General features: G+C 46.5%; 27 non-coding genes across 27 annotated transcripts; 11 read left to right on the forward strand and 16 right to left on the reverse strand.

Annotated features, from left to right (window-relative positions):
* The first annotated feature begins 466 nt into the window (after positions 1-466).
* Positions 467-554, forward strand: trnay-gua. The gene is given in 2 exon segments: positions 467-503; positions 519-554. It is a non-coding gene; the product is annotated as a tRNA-Tyr (tRNA).
* Positions 555-642: 88 nt separating this feature from the next.
* Positions 643-714, reverse strand: trnae-cuc. The gene has a single exon. It is a non-coding gene; the product is annotated as a tRNA-Glu (tRNA).
* Positions 715-1367: 653 nt separating this feature from the next.
* Positions 1368-1455, forward strand: trnay-gua. Its single transcript is given in 2 exon segments — positions 1368-1404; positions 1420-1455. It is a non-coding gene; the product is annotated as a tRNA-Tyr (tRNA).
* An 88-nt stretch (positions 1456-1543) lies between these two features.
* On the reverse strand, positions 1544-1615 carry trnae-cuc. The gene has a single exon. It is a non-coding gene; the product is annotated as a tRNA-Glu (tRNA).
* A 669-nt stretch (positions 1616-2284) lies between these two features.
* trnay-gua lies at positions 2285-2372 on the forward strand. The gene is given in 2 exon segments: positions 2285-2321; positions 2337-2372. It is a non-coding gene; the product is annotated as a tRNA-Tyr (tRNA).
* An 88-nt stretch (positions 2373-2460) lies between these two features.
* trnae-cuc lies at positions 2461-2532 on the reverse strand. Its single transcript has one exon. It is a non-coding gene; the product is annotated as a tRNA-Glu (tRNA).
* A 669-nt stretch (positions 2533-3201) lies between these two features.
* On the forward strand, positions 3202-3289 carry trnay-gua. Its single transcript is given in 2 exon segments — positions 3202-3238; positions 3254-3289. It is a non-coding gene; the product is annotated as a tRNA-Tyr (tRNA).
* Positions 3290-3377: 88 nt separating this feature from the next.
* Positions 3378-3449, reverse strand: trnae-cuc. The gene has a single exon. It is a non-coding gene; the product is annotated as a tRNA-Glu (tRNA).
* Positions 3450-4102: 653 nt separating this feature from the next.
* Positions 4103-4190, forward strand: trnay-gua. The gene is given in 2 exon segments: positions 4103-4139; positions 4155-4190. It is a non-coding gene; the product is annotated as a tRNA-Tyr (tRNA).
* An 88-nt stretch (positions 4191-4278) lies between these two features.
* On the reverse strand, positions 4279-4350 carry trnae-cuc. Its single transcript has one exon. It is a non-coding gene; the product is annotated as a tRNA-Glu (tRNA).
* A 661-nt stretch (positions 4351-5011) lies between these two features.
* Positions 5012-5099, forward strand: trnay-gua. Its single transcript is given in 2 exon segments — positions 5012-5048; positions 5064-5099. It is a non-coding gene; the product is annotated as a tRNA-Tyr (tRNA).
* Positions 5100-5187: 88 nt separating this feature from the next.
* trnae-cuc lies at positions 5188-5259 on the reverse strand. Its single transcript has one exon. It is a non-coding gene; the product is annotated as a tRNA-Glu (tRNA).
* Positions 5260-5912: 653 nt separating this feature from the next.
* On the forward strand, positions 5913-6000 carry trnay-gua. Its single transcript is given in 2 exon segments — positions 5913-5949; positions 5965-6000. It is a non-coding gene; the product is annotated as a tRNA-Tyr (tRNA).
* An 89-nt stretch (positions 6001-6089) lies between these two features.
* On the reverse strand, positions 6090-6161 carry trnae-cuc. Its single transcript has one exon. It is a non-coding gene; the product is annotated as a tRNA-Glu (tRNA).
* A 663-nt stretch (positions 6162-6824) lies between these two features.
* trnay-gua lies at positions 6825-6912 on the forward strand. The gene is given in 2 exon segments: positions 6825-6861; positions 6877-6912. It is a non-coding gene; the product is annotated as a tRNA-Tyr (tRNA).
* An 89-nt stretch (positions 6913-7001) lies between these two features.
* Positions 7002-7073, reverse strand: trnae-cuc. The gene has a single exon. It is a non-coding gene; the product is annotated as a tRNA-Glu (tRNA).
* A 666-nt stretch (positions 7074-7739) lies between these two features.
* Positions 7740-7827, forward strand: trnay-gua. Its single transcript is given in 2 exon segments — positions 7740-7776; positions 7792-7827. It is a non-coding gene; the product is annotated as a tRNA-Tyr (tRNA).
* An 88-nt stretch (positions 7828-7915) lies between these two features.
* On the reverse strand, positions 7916-7987 carry trnae-cuc. Its single transcript has one exon. It is a non-coding gene; the product is annotated as a tRNA-Glu (tRNA).
* A 1545-nt stretch (positions 7988-9532) lies between these two features.
* Positions 9533-9604, reverse strand: trnae-uuc. Its single transcript has one exon. It is a non-coding gene; the product is annotated as a tRNA-Glu (tRNA).
* Positions 9605-10811: 1207 nt separating this feature from the next.
* trnae-uuc lies at positions 10812-10883 on the reverse strand. Its single transcript has one exon. It is a non-coding gene; the product is annotated as a tRNA-Glu (tRNA).
* Positions 10884-11450: 567 nt separating this feature from the next.
* trnae-uuc lies at positions 11451-11522 on the reverse strand. The gene has a single exon. It is a non-coding gene; the product is annotated as a tRNA-Glu (tRNA).
* Positions 11523-12177: 655 nt separating this feature from the next.
* trnay-gua lies at positions 12178-12265 on the forward strand. The gene is given in 2 exon segments: positions 12178-12214; positions 12230-12265. It is a non-coding gene; the product is annotated as a tRNA-Tyr (tRNA).
* A 729-nt stretch (positions 12266-12994) lies between these two features.
* Positions 12995-13066, reverse strand: trnae-uuc. Its single transcript has one exon. It is a non-coding gene; the product is annotated as a tRNA-Glu (tRNA).
* A 569-nt stretch (positions 13067-13635) lies between these two features.
* trnae-uuc lies at positions 13636-13707 on the reverse strand. Its single transcript has one exon. It is a non-coding gene; the product is annotated as a tRNA-Glu (tRNA).
* Positions 13708-14360: 653 nt separating this feature from the next.
* trnay-gua lies at positions 14361-14448 on the forward strand. The gene is given in 2 exon segments: positions 14361-14397; positions 14413-14448. It is a non-coding gene; the product is annotated as a tRNA-Tyr (tRNA).
* An 88-nt stretch (positions 14449-14536) lies between these two features.
* Positions 14537-14608, reverse strand: trnae-cuc. Its single transcript has one exon. It is a non-coding gene; the product is annotated as a tRNA-Glu (tRNA).
* A 566-nt stretch (positions 14609-15174) lies between these two features.
* On the reverse strand, positions 15175-15246 carry trnae-uuc. Its single transcript has one exon. It is a non-coding gene; the product is annotated as a tRNA-Glu (tRNA).
* Positions 15247-15809: the final 563 nt, after the last annotated feature.

The following is a 15809-nucleotide window of genomic DNA, read 5'->3' on the forward strand; positions in this document are numbered from 1 at the left end:
CTCATTCTTTGCACCTCCTTCAACTTCTTCAGTCAGTCAGTCAGTGTCAGTCGTCCAACACCTCAACGTTCCATCTCCGGCTTTGTTTGAAATGAAAGCTTGTAAGCAAGTCTGCTCTCTGCATACAGGACTGGACATACCTGCTTCACGGTGACACGGCTGAAGGATTTTAGCCCACATGCATGGTCTTAATGTCCATTCGTTTATGTATCATTGTACACTGAGTGATGAAGTGCTCTTTCTGGAGTTCGACTGAAATGCATCTGTGAATAATCATCAATTGCAGCAAGTTCTCTGCTAACTTTCATGGCTCCGTTGGTAGCTGTTATAGAGAAAGGATGCCTTGCATTCTAGGGAATCTGGCCAAAAGCCAGAATCTGTGAAAGTCGCAGGGTCGCGTGTTGGCGTGTGGCAGAATTTCAAGCATATCCCATGAAAGATGGAGCCCAGACAGGCACACTGTGTACCTTCGATAGCTCAGTTGGTAGAGCGGAGGACTGTAGATGTTGCAAATGGCCATCCTTAGGTCGCTGGTTCAAATCCGGCTCGAAGGACTTCACGTTTTAGTTAGATGCCAAAGAAGCAGGAGCGCAAGCCGACAGGTCATTTAGGATATGTTTTTGGCAGCAAGAAAAAGACGACTTCCCTGACCGGGAATCGAACCCGGGCCGCGGCGGTGAGAGCGCCGAATCCTAGCCACTAGACCACCAGGGACTGCACGGCTGAAGCTCTCAAATGCTAAGGGGTGAGGGGTGATATAGCCGAAGTTTTTGTATTTTATTTCATTCAAAACAAGCAGGAATGCACCTCACAAATTTAGCTTTATTGATCGCATCTGCAGCAGGAGAGCCTGGCATGGCAAGGGTTTGTGTGTGTAAAGATTTTTACTCAAAACAAGCAGCTCATTCTTTGCACCTCCTTCAACTTCTTCAGTCAGTCAGTCAGTGTCAGTCGTCCAACACCTCAACGTTCCATCTCCGGCTTTGTTTGAAATGAAAGCTTGTAAGCAAGTCTGCTCTCTGCATACAGGACTGGACATACCTGCTTCACGGTGACACGGCTGAAGGATTTTAGCCCACATGCATGGTCTTAATGTCCATTCGTTTATGTATCATTGTACACTGAGTGATGAAGTGCTCTTTCTGGAGTTCGACTGAAATGCATCTGTGAATAATCATCAATTGCAGCAAGTTCTCTGCTAACTTTCATGGCTCCGTTGGTAGCTGTTATAGAGAAAGGATGCCTTGCATTCTAGGGAATCTGGCCAAAAGCCAGAATCTGTGAAAGTCGCAGGGTCGCGTGTTGGCGTGTGGCAGAATTTCAAGCATATCCCATGAAAGATGGAGCCCAGACAGGCACACTGTGTACCTTCGATAGCTCAGTTGGTAGAGCGGAGGACTGTAGATGTTGCAAATGGCCATCCTTAGGTCGCTGGTTCAAATCCGGCTCGAAGGACTTCACGTTTTAGTTAGATGCCAAAGAAGCAGGAGCGCAAGCCAACAGGTCATTTAGGATATGTTTTTGGCAGCAAGAAAAAGACGACTTCCCTGACCGGGAATCGAACCCGGGCCGCGGCGGTGAGAGCGCCGAATCCTAGCCACTAGACCACCAGGGACTGCACGGGAGCGAAAAAGATTTTTTCAAGCTCACAAATGCTAAGGGGTGAGGGGTGATATAGCCGAAGTTTTTGTATTTTATTTCATTCAAAACAAGCAGGAATGCACCTCACAAATTTTGCTTAATTGATCGCATCTGCAGCAGGAGAGCCTGGCATGGCAAGGGTTTGTGTGTGTAAAGATTTTTACTCAAAACAAGCAGCTCATTCTTTGCACCTCCTTCAACTTCTTCAGTCAGTCAGTCAGTGTCAGTCGTCCAACACCTCAACGTTCCATCTCCGGCTTTGTTTGAAATGAAAGCTTGTAAGCAAGTCTGCTCTCTGCATACAGGACTGGACATACCTGCTTCACGGTGACACGGCTGAAGGATTTTAGCCCACATGCATGGTCTTAATGTCCATTCGTTTATGTATCATTGTACACTGAGTGATGAAGTGCTCTTTCTGGAGTTCGACTGAAATGCATCTGTGAATAATCATCAATTGCAGCAAGTTCTCTGCTAACTTTCATGGCTCCGTTGGTAGCTGTTATAGAGAAAGGATGCCTTGCATTCTAGGGAATCTGGCCAAAAGCCAGAATCTGTGAAAGTCGCAGGGTCGCGTGTTGGCGTGTGGCAGAATTTCAAGCATATCCCATGAAAGATGGAGCCCAGACAGGCACACTGTGTACCTTCGATAGCTCAGTTGGTAGAGCGGAGGACTGTAGATGTTGCAAATGGCCATCCTTAGGTCGCTGGTTCAAATCCGGCTCGAAGGACTTCACGTTTTAGTTAGATGCCAAAGAAGCAGGAGCGCAAGCCAACAGGTCATTTAGGATATGTTTTTGGCAGCAAGAAAAAGACGACTTCCCTGACCGGGAATCGAACCCGGGCCGCGGCGGTGAGAGCGCCGAATCCTAGCCACTAGACCACCAGGGACTGCACGGGAGCGAAAAAGATTTTTTCAAGCTCACAAATGCTAAGGGGTGAGGGGTGATATAGCCAAAGTTTTTGTATTTTATTTCATTCAAAACAAGCAGGAATGCACCTCACAAATTTTGCTTAATTGATCGCATCTGCAGCAGGAGAGCCTGGCATGGCAAGGGTTTGTGTGTGTAAAGATTTTTACTCAAAACAAGCAGCTCATTCTTTGCACCTCCTTCAACTTCTTCAGTCAGTCAGTCAGTGTCAGTCGTCCAACACCTCAACGTTCCATCTCCGGCTTTGTTTGAAATGAAAGCTTGTAAGCAAGTCTGCTCTCTGCATACAGGACTGGACATACCTGCTTCACGGTGACACGGCTGAAGGACTTTAGCCCACATGCATGGTCTTAATGTCCATTCGTTTATGTATCATTGTACACTGAGTGATGAAGTGCTCTTTCTGGAGTTCGACTGAAATGCATCTGTGAATAATCATCAATTGCAGCAAGTTCTCTGCTAACTTTCATGGCTCCGTTGGTAGCTGTTATAGAGAAAGGATGCCTTGCATTCTAGGGAATCTGGCCAAAAGCCAGAATCTGTGAAAGTCGCAGGGTCGCGTGTTGGCGTGTGGCAGAATTTCAAGCATATCCCATGAAAGATGGAGCCCAGACAGGCACACTGTGTACCTTCGATAGCTCAGTTGGTAGAGCGGAGGACTGTAGATGTTGCAAATGGCCATCCTTAGGTCGCTGGTTCAAATCCGGCTCGAAGGACTTCACGTTTTAGTTAGATGCCAAAGAAGCAGGACCGCAAGCCGACAGGTCATTTAGGATATGTTTTTGGCAGCAAGAAAAAGACGACTTCCCTGACCGGGAATCGAACCCGGGCCGCGGCGGTGAGAGCGCCGAATCCTAGCCACTAGACCACCAGGGACTGCACGGCTGAAGCTCACAAATGCTAAGGGGTGAGGGGTGATATAGCCGAAGTTTTTGTATTTTATTTCATTCAAAACAAGCAGGAATGCACCTCACAAATTTAGCTTAATTGATCGCATCTGCAGCAGGAGAGCCTGGCATGGCAAGGGTTTGTGTGTGTAAAGATTTTTACTCAAAACAAGCAGCTCATTCTTTGCACCTCCTTCAACTTCTTCAGTCAGTCAGTCAGTGTCAGTCGTCCAACACCTCAACGTTCCATCTCCGGCTTTGTTTGAAATGAAAGCTTGTAAGCAAGTCTGCTCTCTGCATACAGGACTGGACATACCTGCTTCACGGTGACACGGCTGAAGGATTTTAGCCCACATGCATGGTCTTAATGTCCATTCGTTTATGTATCATTGTACACTGAGTGATGAAGTGCTCTTTCTGGAGTTCGACTGAAATGCATCTGTGAATAATCATCAATTGCAGCAAGTTCTCTGCTAACTTTCATGGCTCCGTTGGTAGCTGTTATAGAGAAAGGATGCCTTGCATTCTAGGGAATCTGGCCAAAAGCCAGAATCTGTGAAAGTCGCAGGGTCGCGTGTTGGCGTGTGGCAGAATTTCAAGCATATCCCATGAAAGATGGAGCCCAGACAGGCACACTGTGTACCTTCGATAGCTCAGTTGGTAGAGCGGAGGACTGTAGATGTTGCAAATGGCCATCCTTAGGTCGCTGGTTCAAATCCGGCTCGAAGGACTTCACGTTTTAGTTAGATGCCAAAGAAGCAGGAGCGCAAGCCGACAGGTCATTTAGGATATGTTTTTGGCAGCAAGAAAAAGACGACTTCCCTGACCGGGAATCGAACCCGGGCCGCGGCGGTGAGAGCGCCGAATCCTAGCCACTAGACCACCAGGGACTGCACGGGAGCGAAAAAGATTTTTTCAAGCTCACAAATGCTAAGGGGTGAGGGGTGATATAGCCGAAGTTTTTGTATTTTATTTCATTCAAAACAAGCAGGAATGCACCTCACAAATTTTGCTTAATTGATCGCATCTGCAGCAGGAGAGCCTGGCATGGCAAGGGTTTGTGTGTGTAAAGATTTTTACTCAAAACAAGCAGCTCATTCTTTGCACCTCCTTCAACTTCTTCAGTCAGTGTCAGTCGTCCAACACCTCAACGTTCCATCTCCGGCTTTGTTTGAAATGAAAGCTTGTAAGCAAGTCTGCTCTCTGCATACAGGACTGGACATACCTGCTTCACGGTGACACGGCTGAAGGATTTTAGCCCACATGCATGGTCTTAATGTCCATTCGTTTATGTATCATTGTACACTGAGTGATGAAGTGCTCTTTCTGGAGTTCGACTGAAATGCATCTGTGAATAATCATCAATTGCAGCAAGTTCTCTGCTAACTTTCATGGCTCCGTTGGTAGCTGTTATAGAGAAAGGATGCCTTGCATTCTAGGGAATCTGGCAAAAAGCCAGAATCTGTGAAAGTCGCAGGGTCGCGTGTTGGCGTGTGGCAGAATTTCAAGCATATCCCATGAAAGATGGAGCCCAGACAGGCACACTGTGTACCTTCGATAGCTCAGTTGGTAGAGCGGAGGACTGTAGATGTTGCAAATGGCCATCCTTAGGTCGCTGGTTCAAATCCGGCTCGAAGGACTTCACGTTTTAGTTAGATGCCAAAGAAGCAGGAGCGCAAGCCAACAGGTCATTTAGGATATGTTTTTGGCAGCAAGAAAAAGACGACTTCCCTGACCGGGAATCGAACCCGGGCCGCGGCGGTGAGAGCGCCGAATCCTAGCCACTAGACCACCAGGGACTGCACGGCTGAAGCTCACAAATGCTAAGGGGTGAGGGGTGATATAGCCGAAGTTTTTGTATTTTATTTCATTCAAAACAAGCAGGAATGCACCTCACAAATTTAGCTTAATTGATCGCATCTGCAGCAGGAGAGCCTGGCATGGCAAGGGTTTGTGTGTGTAAAGATTTTTACTCAAAACAAGCAGCTCATTCTTTGCACCTCCTTCAACTTCTTCAGTCAGTCAGTCAGTGTCAGTCGTCCAACACCTCAACGTTCCATCTCCGGCTTTGTTTGAAATGAAAGCTTGTAAGCAAGTCTGCTCTCTGCATACAGGACTGGACATACCTGCTTCACGGTGACACGGCTGAAGGATTTTAGCCCACATGCATGGTCTTAATGTCCATTCGTTTATGTATCATTGTACACTGAGTGATGAAGTGCTCTTTCTGGAGTTCGACTGAAATGCATCTGTGAATAATCATCAATTGCAGCAAGTTCTCTGCTAACTTTCATGGCTCCGTTTGCAGCTGTTATAGAGAAAGGATGCCTTGCATTCTAGGGAATCTGGCCAAAAGCCAGAATCTGTGAAAGTCGCAGGGTCGCGTGTTGGCGTGTGGCAGAATTTCAAGCATATCCCATGAAAGATGGAGCCCAGACAGGCACACTGTGTACCTTCGATAGCTCAGTTGGTAGAGCGGAGGACTGTAGATGTTGCAAATGGCCATCCTTAGGTCGCTGGTTCAAATCCGGCTCGAAGGACTTCACGTTTTAGTTAGATGCCAAAGAAGCAGGAGCCGCAAGCCGACAGGTCATTTAGGATATGTTTTTGGCAGCAAGAAAAAGACGACTTCCCTGACCGGGAATCGAACCCGGGCCGCGGCGGTGAGAGCGCCGAATCCTAGCCACTAGACCACCAGGGACTGCACGGCTGAAGATTTTTCAAGCTCACAAATGCTAAGGGGTGAGGGGTGATATAGCCGAAGTTTTTGTATTTTATTTCATTCAAAACAAGCAGGAATGCACCTCACAAATTTTGCTTAATTGATCGCATCTGCAGCAGGAGAGCCTGGCATGGCAAGGGTTTGTGTGTGTAAAGATTTTTACTCAAAACAAGCAGCTCATTCTTTGCACCTCCTTCAACTTCTTCAGTCAGTCAGTCAGTGTCAGTCGTCCAACACCTCAACGTTCCATCTCCGGCTTTGTTTGAAATGAAAGCTTGTAAGCAAGTCTGCTCTCTGCATACAGGACTGGACATACCTGCTTCACGGTGACACGGCTGAAGGACTTTAGCCCACATGCATGGTCTTAATGTCCATTCGTTTATGAATCATTGTACACTGAGTGATGAAGTGCTCTTTCTGGAGTTCGACTGAAATGCATCTGTGAATAATCATCAATTGCAGCAAGTTCTCTGCTAACTTTCATGGCTCCGTTGGTAGCTGTTATAGAGGAAGGATGCCTTGCATTCTAGGGAATCTGGCCAAAAGCCAGAATCTGTGAAAGTCGCAGGGTCACGTGTTGGCGTGTGGCAGAATTTCAAGCATATCCCATGAAAGATGGAGCCCAGACAGGCACACTGTGTACCTTCGATAGCTCAGTTGGTAGAGCGGAGGACTGTAGATGTTGCAAATGGCCATCCTTAGGTCGCTGGTTCAAATCCGGCTCGAAGGACTTCACGTTTTAGTTAGATGCCAAAGAAGCAGGAGCCGCAAGCCGACAGGTCATTTAGGATATGTTTTTGGCAGCAAGAAAAAGACGACTTCCCTGACCGGGAATCGAACCCGGGCCGCGGCGGTGAGAGCGCCGAATCCTAGCCACTAGACCACCAGGGACTGCACGGAGCTGAAAGATTTTTCAAGCTCACAAATGCTAAGGGGTGAGGGGTGATATAGCCGAAGTTTTTGTATTTTATTTCATTCAAAACAAGCAGGAATGCACCTCACAAATTTTGCTTAATTGATCGCATCTGCAGCAGGAGAGCCTGGCATGGCAAGGGTTTGTGTGTGTAAAGATTTTTACTCAAAACAAGCAGCTCATTCTTTGCACCTCCTTCAACTTCTTCAGTCAGTCAGTCAGTGTCAGTCGTCCAACACCTCAACGTTCCATCTCCGGCTTTGTTTGAAATGAAAGCTTGTAAGCAAGTCTGCTCTCTGCATACAGGACTGGACATACCTGCTTCACGGTGACACGGCTGAAGGATTTTAGCCCACATGCATGGTCTTAATGTCCATTCGTTTATGTATCATTGTACACTGAGTGATGAAGTGCTCTTTCTGGAGTTCGACTGAAATGCATCTGTGAATAATCATCAATTGCAGCAAGTTCTCTGCTAACTTTCATGGCTCCGTTGGTAGCTGTTATAGAGAAAGGATGCCTTGCATTCTAGGGAATCTGGCCAAAAGCCAGAATCTGTGAAAGTCGCAGGGTCGCGTGTTGGCGTGTGGCAGAATTTCAAGCATATCCCATGAAAGATGGAGCCCAGACAGGCACACTGTGTACCTTCGATAGCTCAGTTGGTAGAGCGGAGGACTGTAGATGTTGCAAATGGCCATCCTTAGGTCGCTGGTTCAAATCCGGCTCGAAGGACTTCACGTTTTAGTTAGATGCCAAAGAAGCAGGAGCGCAAGCCGACAGGTCATTTAGGATATGTTTTTGGCAGCAAGAAAAAGACGACTTCCCTGACCGGGAATCGAACCCGGGCCGCGGCGGTGAGAGCGCCGAATCCTAGCCACTAGACCACCAGGGACTGCACGGCTAAAGATTTTTTCAAGCTCACAAATGCTAAGGGGTGAGGGGTGATATAGCCGAAGTTTTTGTATTTTATTTCATTCAAAACAAGCAGGAATGCACCTCACAAATTTTGCTTAATTGATCGCATCTGCAGCAGGAGAGCCTGGCATGGCAAGGGTTTGTGTGTGTAAAGATTTTTACTCAAAACAAGCAGCTCATTCTTTGCACCTCCTTCAACTTCTTCAGTCAGTCAGTCAGTGTCAGTCGTCCAACACCTCAACGTTCCATCTCCGGCTTTGTTTGAAATGAAAGCTTGTAAGCAAGTCTGCTCTCTGCATACAGGACTGGACATACCTGCTTCACGGTGACACGGCTGAAGGATTTTAGCCCACATGCATGGTCTTAATGTCCATTCGTTTATGTATCATTGTACACTGAGTGATGAAGTGCTCTTTCTGAGTGATGAAGTGCATGGTCTTAATGTCCATTCGTTTATGTATCCTTGTACACTGTACACAAGATTTTTACTCAAAACAAGCAGCTCATTCTTTGCACCTCCTTCAACTTCTTCAGTCAGTCAGTCAGTGTCAGTCGTCCAACACCTCAACGTTCCATCTCCGGCTTTGTTTGAAATGAAAGCTTGTAAGCAAGTCTGCTCTCTGCATACAGGACTGGACATACCTGCTTCACGGTGACACGGCTGAAGGATTTTAGCCCACATGCATGGTCTTAATGTCCATTCGTTTATGTATCATTGTACACTGAGTGATGAAGTGCATGGTCTTAATGTCCATTCGTTTATGTATCTTTGTACACTGAGTGATGAAGTGGACTTCACGTTTTAGTTAGATGCAAAAGAGGCAGGACTGCAAGCCGGAGATGGAACATTTAGGATATGTTTTTGGCAGCAAGAAACAGACAACTTCCCTGAACGGGAATCGAACCCCGGCCGCGGCAGTGAGAGCGCCGCATCCTAGACACTAGACCACCAGGGACTGCACGGCTGAAGCTCACAAATGCTAAGGGGTGAGGGGTGATATAGCCAAAGTTTTTGTATTTTATTTCATTCAAAACAAGCAGGAATGCACCTCACAAATTTTGCTTAATTGATCGCATCTGCAGCAGGAGAGCCTGGCATGGCAAGGGTTTGTGTGTGTAAAGATTTTTACTCAAAACAAGCAGCTCATTCTTTGTACCTCCTTCAACTTCTTCAGTCAGTCAGTCAGTGTCAGTCGTCCAACACCTCAACGTTCCATCTCCGGCTTTGTTTGAAATGAAAGCTTGTAAGCAAGTCTGCTCTCTGCATACAGGACTGGACATACCTGCTTCACGGTGACACGGCTGAAGGATTTTAGCCCACATGCATGGTCTTAATGTCCATTCGTTTATGTATCATTGTACACTGAGTGATGAAGTGCATGGTCTTAATGTCCATTCGTTTATGTATCATTGTACACTGAGTGATGAAGTGGACTTCACGTTTTAGTTAGATGCCAAAGAGGCAGGACTGCAAGCCGACAGGTCATTTAGGATATGTTTTTGGCAGCAAGAAACAGACGACTTCCCTGACCGGGAATCGAACCCGGGCCGCGGCGGTGAAAGCGCCGAATCCTAGCCACTAGACCACCAGGGACTGCACGGCCGAAGCTCACAAATGCTAACGGGTGAGGGGTGATATAGCCGAAGTTTTTGTATTTTATTTCATTCAAAACAAGCAGGAATGCACCTCACAAATTTACCTTAATTGATCGCATCTGCAGCAGGAGAGCCTGGCATGGCAAGGGTTTGTGTGTGTAAAGATTTTTACTCAAAACAAGCAGCTCATTCTTTGCACCTCCTTCAACTTCTTCAGTCAGTCAGTCAGTGTCAGTCGTCCAACACCTCAACGTTCCATCTCCGGCTTTGTTTGAAATGAAAGCTTGTAAGCAAGTCTGCTCTCTGCATACAGGACTGGACATACCTGCTTCACGGTGACACGGCTGAAGGATTTTAGCCCACAAGCATGGTCTTAATGTCCATTCGTTTATGTATCATTGTACACTGAGTGATGAAGTGCATGGTCTTAATGTCCATTCGTTTATGTATCTTTGTACACTGAGTGATGAAGTGGACTTCACGTTTTAGTTAGATGCAAAAGAGGCAGGACTGCAAGCCGACAGATCATTTAGGATATGTTTTTGGCAGCAAGAAAAAGACGACTTCCCTGACCGGGAATCGAACCCGGGCCGTGGCGGTGAAAGCGCCGAATTCTAGCCACTAGACCACCAGGGACTGCACGGCTGAAGCTCACAAATGCTAAGGGGTGAGGGGTGATATAGCTGAAGTTTTTGTATTTTATTTCATTCAAAACAAGCAGGAATGCACCTCACAAATTTACCTTAATTGATCGCATCTGCAGCAGGAGAGCCTGGCATGGCAAGGGTTTGTGTGTGTAAAGATTTTTACTCAAAACAAGCAGCTCATTCTTTGCACCTCCTTCAACTTCTTCAGTCAGTCAGTCAGTGTCAGTCGTCCAACACCTCAACGTTCCATCTCCGGCTTTGTTTGAAATGAAAGCTTGTAAGCAAGTCTGCTCTCTGCATACAGGACTGGACATACCTGCTTCACGGTGACACGGCTGAAGGATTTTAGCCCACATGCATGGTCTTAATGTCCATTCGTTTATGTATCATTGTACACTGAGTGATGAAGTGCATGGTCTTAATGTCCATTCGTTTATGTATCTTTGTACACTGAGTGATGAAGTGGACTTCACGTTTTAGTTAGATGCCAAAGAGGCAGGACTGCAAGCCGGAGATGGAACATTTAGGATATGTTTTTGGCAGCAAGAAACAGACGACTTCCCTGACCGGGAATCGAACCCGGGCCGCGGCGGTGAAAGCGCCGAATCCTAGCCACTAGACCACCAGGGACTGCACGGCTGAAGCTCACAAATGCTAAGGGGTGAGGGGTGATATAGCCGAAGTTTTTGTATTTTATTTCATTCAAAACAAGCAGGAATGCACCTCACAAATTTACCTTAATTGATCGCATCTGCAGCAGGAGAGCCTGGCATGGCAAGGGTTTGTGTGTGTAAAGATTTTTACTCAAAACAAGCAGCTCATTCTTTGCACCTCCTTCAACTTCTTCAGTCAGTCAGTCAGTGTCAGTCGTCCAACACCTCAACGTTCCATCTCCGGCTTTGTTTGAAATGAAAGCTTGTAAGCAAGTCTGCTCTCTGCATACAGGACTGGACATACCTGCTTCACGGTGACACGGCTGAAGGATTTTAGCCCACATGCATGGTCTTAATGTCCATTCGTTTATGTATCATTGTACACTGAGTGATGAAGTGCATGGTCTTAATGTCCATTCGTTTATGTATCTTTGTACACTGAGTGATGAAGTGGACTTCACGTTTTAGTTAGATGCCAAAGAGGCAGGACTGCAATCCGACAGGTACATTTAGGATATGTTTTTGGCAGCAAGAAAAAGACGACTTCCCTGACCGGGAATCGAACCCGGGCCGCGGCGGTGAAAGCGCCGAATCCTAGCCACTAGACCACCAGGGACTGCACGGCCTGAAGCTCACAAATGCTAACGGGGTGAGGGGTGATATAGCCGAAGTTTTTGTATTTTATTTCATTCAAAACAAGCAGGAATGCACCTCACAAATTTACCTTAATTGATCGCATCTGCAGCAGGAGAGCCTGGCATGGCAAGGGTTTGTGTGTGTAAAGATTTTTACTCAAAACAAGCAGCTCATTCTTTGCACCTCCTTCAACTTCTTCAGTCAGTCAGTCAGTGTCAGTCGTCCAACACCTCAACGTTCCATCTCCGGCTTTGTTTGAAATGAAAGCTTGTAAGCAAGTCTGCTCTCTGCATACAGGACTGGACATACCTGCTTCACGGTGACACGGCTGAAGGATTTTAGCCCACATGCATGGTCTTAATGTCCATTCGTTTATGTATCATTGTACACTGAGTGATGAAGTGCTCTTTCTGGAGTTCGACTGAAATGCATCTGTGAATAATCATCAATTGCAGCAAGTTCTCTGCTAACTTTCATGGCTCCGTTGGTAGCTGTTATAGAGAAAGGATTCCTTGCATTCTAGGAAATCTGGCAAAAAGCCAGAATCTGTGAAAGTCGCAGGGTCGCGTGTTGGCGTGTGGCAGAATTTCAAGCATATCCCATGAAAGATGGAGCCCAAACAGGTACACTGTGTACCATCGATAGCTCAGTTGGTAGAGCGGAGGACTGTAGATGTTGCAAATGGCCATCCTTAGGTCGCTGGTTCAAATCCAGCTTGAAGGACTTCACGTTTTAGTTAGATGCCAAAGAAGCAGGACCGCAAGCCGACAGGTCATTTAGGATATGTTTTTGGCAGCAAGAAACAGACGACTTCCCTGACCGGGAATCGAACCCCGGCCGCGGCGGTGAAAGCACCGAATCCTAGCCACTAGACCACCAGGGACTGCACGGCTGAAGCTCACAAATGCTAAGGGGTGAGGGGTGATATAGCCGAAGTTTTTGTATTTTATTTCATTCAAAACAAGCAGGAATGCACCTCACAAATTTACCTTAATTGATCGCATCTACAGCAGGAGAGCCTGGCATAGCAAGGGTTTGTGTGTGTAAAGATTTTTACTCAAAACAAGCAGCTCATTCTTTGCACCTCCTTCAACTTCTTCAGTCAGTCAGTCAGTGTCAGTCGTCCAACACCTCAACGTTCCATCTCCGGCTTTGTTTGAAATGAAAGCTTGTAAGCAAGTCTGCTCTCTGCATACAGGACTGGACATACCTGCTTCACGGTGACACGGCTGAAGGATTTTAGCCCACATGCATGGTCTTAATGTCCATTCGTTTATGTATCATTGTACACTGAGTGATGAAGTGCATGGTCTTAATGTCCATTCGTTTATGTATCTTTGTACACTGAGTGATGAAGTGGACTTCACGTTTTAGTTAGATGCCAAAGAGGCAGGACTGCAAGCCGGAGATGGAACATTTAGGATATGTTTTTGGCAGCAAGAAACAGACAACTTCTCTGACCGGGAATCGAACCCGGGCCGCGGCGGTGAAAGCGCCGAATCCTAGCCACTAGACCACCAGGGACTGCACGGCTGAAGCTCACAAATGCTAAGGGGTGAGGGGTGATATAGCCGAAGTTTTTGTATTTTATTTCATTCAAAACAAGCAGGAATGCACCTCACAAATTTACCTTAATTGATCGCATCTGCAGCAGGAGAGCCTGGCATGGCAAGGGTTTGTGTGTGTAAAGATTTTTACTCAAAACAAGCAGCTCATTCTTTGCACCTCCTTCAACTTCTTCAGTCAGTCAGTCAGTGTCAGTCGTCCAACACCTCAACGTTCCATCTCCGGCTTTGTTTGAAATGAAAGCTTGTAAGCAAGTCTGCTCTCTGCATACAGGACTGGACATACCTGCTTCACGGTGACACGGCTGAAGGATTTTAGCCCACATGCATGGTCTTAATGTCCATTCGTTTATGTATCATTGTACACTGAGTGATGAAGTGCATGGTCTTAATGTCCATTCGTTTATGTATCTTTGTACACTGAGTGATGAAGTGGACTTCACGTTTTAGTTAGATGCCAAAGAGGCAGGACTGCAAGCCGGAGATGGAACATTTAGGATATGTTTTTGGCAGCAAGAAACAGACAACTTCCCTGACCGGGAATCGAACCCGGGCCGCGGCGGTGAAAGCGCCGAATCCTAGCCACTAGACCACCAGGGACTGCACGGCTGAAGCTCACAAATGCTAAGGGGTGAGGGGTGATATAGCCGAAGTTTTTGTATTTTATTTCATTCAAAACAAGCAGGAATGCACCTCACAAATTTACCTTAATTGATCGCATCTGCAGCAGGAGAGCCTGGCATGGCAAGGGTTTGTGTGTGTAAAGATTTTTACTCAAAACAAGCAGCTCATTCTTTGCACCTCCTTCAACTTCTTCAGTCAGTCAGTCAGTGTCAGTCGTCCAACACCTCAACGTTCCATCTCCGGCTTTGTTTGAAATGAAAGCTTGTAAGCAAGTCTGCTCTCTGCATACAGGACTGGACATACCTGCTTCACGGTGACACGGCTGAAGGATTTTAGCCCACATGCATGGTCTTAATGTCCATTCGTTTATGTATCATTGTACACTGAGTGATGAAGTGCTCTTTCTGGAGTTCGACTGAAATGCATCTGTGAATAATCATCAATTGCAGCAAGTTCTCTGCTAACTTTCATGGCTCCGTTGGTAGCTGTTATAGAGAAAGGATGCCTTGCATTCTAGGGAATCTGGCAAAAAGCCAGAATCTGTGAAAGTCGCAGGGTCGCGTGTTTGCGTGTGGCAGAATTTCAAGCATATCCCATGAAAGATGGAGCCCAAACAGGCACACTGTGTACCTTCGATAGCTCAGTTGGTAGAGCGGAGGACTGTAGATGTTGCAAATGGCCATCCTTAGGTCGCTGGTTCAAATCCGGCTCGAAGGACTTCACGTTTTAGTTAGATGCCAAAGAAGCAGGAGCACAAGCCGACAGGTCATTTAGGATATGTTTTTGGCAGCAAGAAAAAGACGACTTCCCTGACCGGGAATCGAACCCGGGCCGCGGCGGTGAGAGCGCCGAATCCTAGCCACTAGACCACCAGGGACTGCACGGCTGAAGCTCACAAATGCTAAGGGGTGAGGTGTGATATAGCCGAAGTTTTTGTATTTTATTTCATTCAAAACAAGCAGGAATGCACCTCACAAATTTTGCTTAATTGATCGCATCTGCAGCAGGAGAGCCTGGCATGGCAAGGGTTTGTGTGTGTAAAGATTTTTACTCAAAACAAGCAGCTCATTCTTTGCACCTCCTTCAACTTCTTCAGTCAGTCAGTCAGTGTCAGTCGTCCAACACCTCAACGTTCCATCTCCGGCTTTGTTTGAAATGAAAGCTTGTAAGCAAGTCTGCTCTCTGCATACAGGACTGGACATACCTGCTTCACGGTGACACGGCTGAAGGATTTTAGCCCACATGCATGGTCTTAATGTCCATTCGTTTATGTATCATTGTACACTGAGTGATGAAGTGCATGGTCTTAATGTCCATTCGTTTATGTATCTTTGTACACTGAGTGATGAAGTGGACTTCACGTTTTAGTTAGATGCCAAAGAGGCAGGACTGCAATCCGACAGGTCATTTAGGATATGTTTTTGGCAGCAAGAAACAGACGACTTCCCTGACCGGGAATCGAACCCGGGCCGCGGCGGTGAAAGCGCCGAATCCTAGCCACTAGACCACCAGGGACTGCACGGCTGAAGCTCACAAATGCTAAGGAGTGAGGGGTGATATAGCCGAAGTTTTTGTATTTTATTTCATTCAAAACAAGCAGGAATGCACCTCACAAATTTTGCTTAATTGATCGCATCTGCAGCAGGAGAGCCTGGCATGGCAAGGGTTTGTGTGTGTAAAGATTTTTACTCAAAACAAGCAGCTCATTCTTTGCACCTCCTTCAACTTCTTCAGTCAGTCAGTCAGTGTCAGTCGTCCAACACCTCAACGTTCCATCTCCGGCTTTGTTTGAAATGAAAGCTTGTAAGCAAGTCTGCTCTCTGCATACAGGACTGGACATACCTGCTTCACGGTGACACGGCTGAAGGATTTTAGCCCACATGCATGGTCTTAATGTCCATTCGTTTATGTATCATTGTACAGTGAGTGATGAAGTTCTCTTTCTGAGTGATGAAGTGCATGGTCTTAATGTCCATTCGTTTATGTATCCTTGTACACTGTACACAAGATTTTTACTCAAAACAAGCAGCTCATTCTTTGCACCTCCTTCAACTTCTTCAGTCAGTCAGTCAGTGTCA

The sequence above is a fragment of the Pygocentrus nattereri genome, chromosome 16 (assembly GCF_015220715.1).
Source record: "Pygocentrus nattereri isolate fPygNat1 chromosome 16, fPygNat1.pri, whole genome shotgun sequence".
NCBI classification, from domain to species: Eukaryota; Metazoa; Chordata; class Actinopteri; order Characiformes; family Serrasalmidae; genus Pygocentrus; species Pygocentrus nattereri.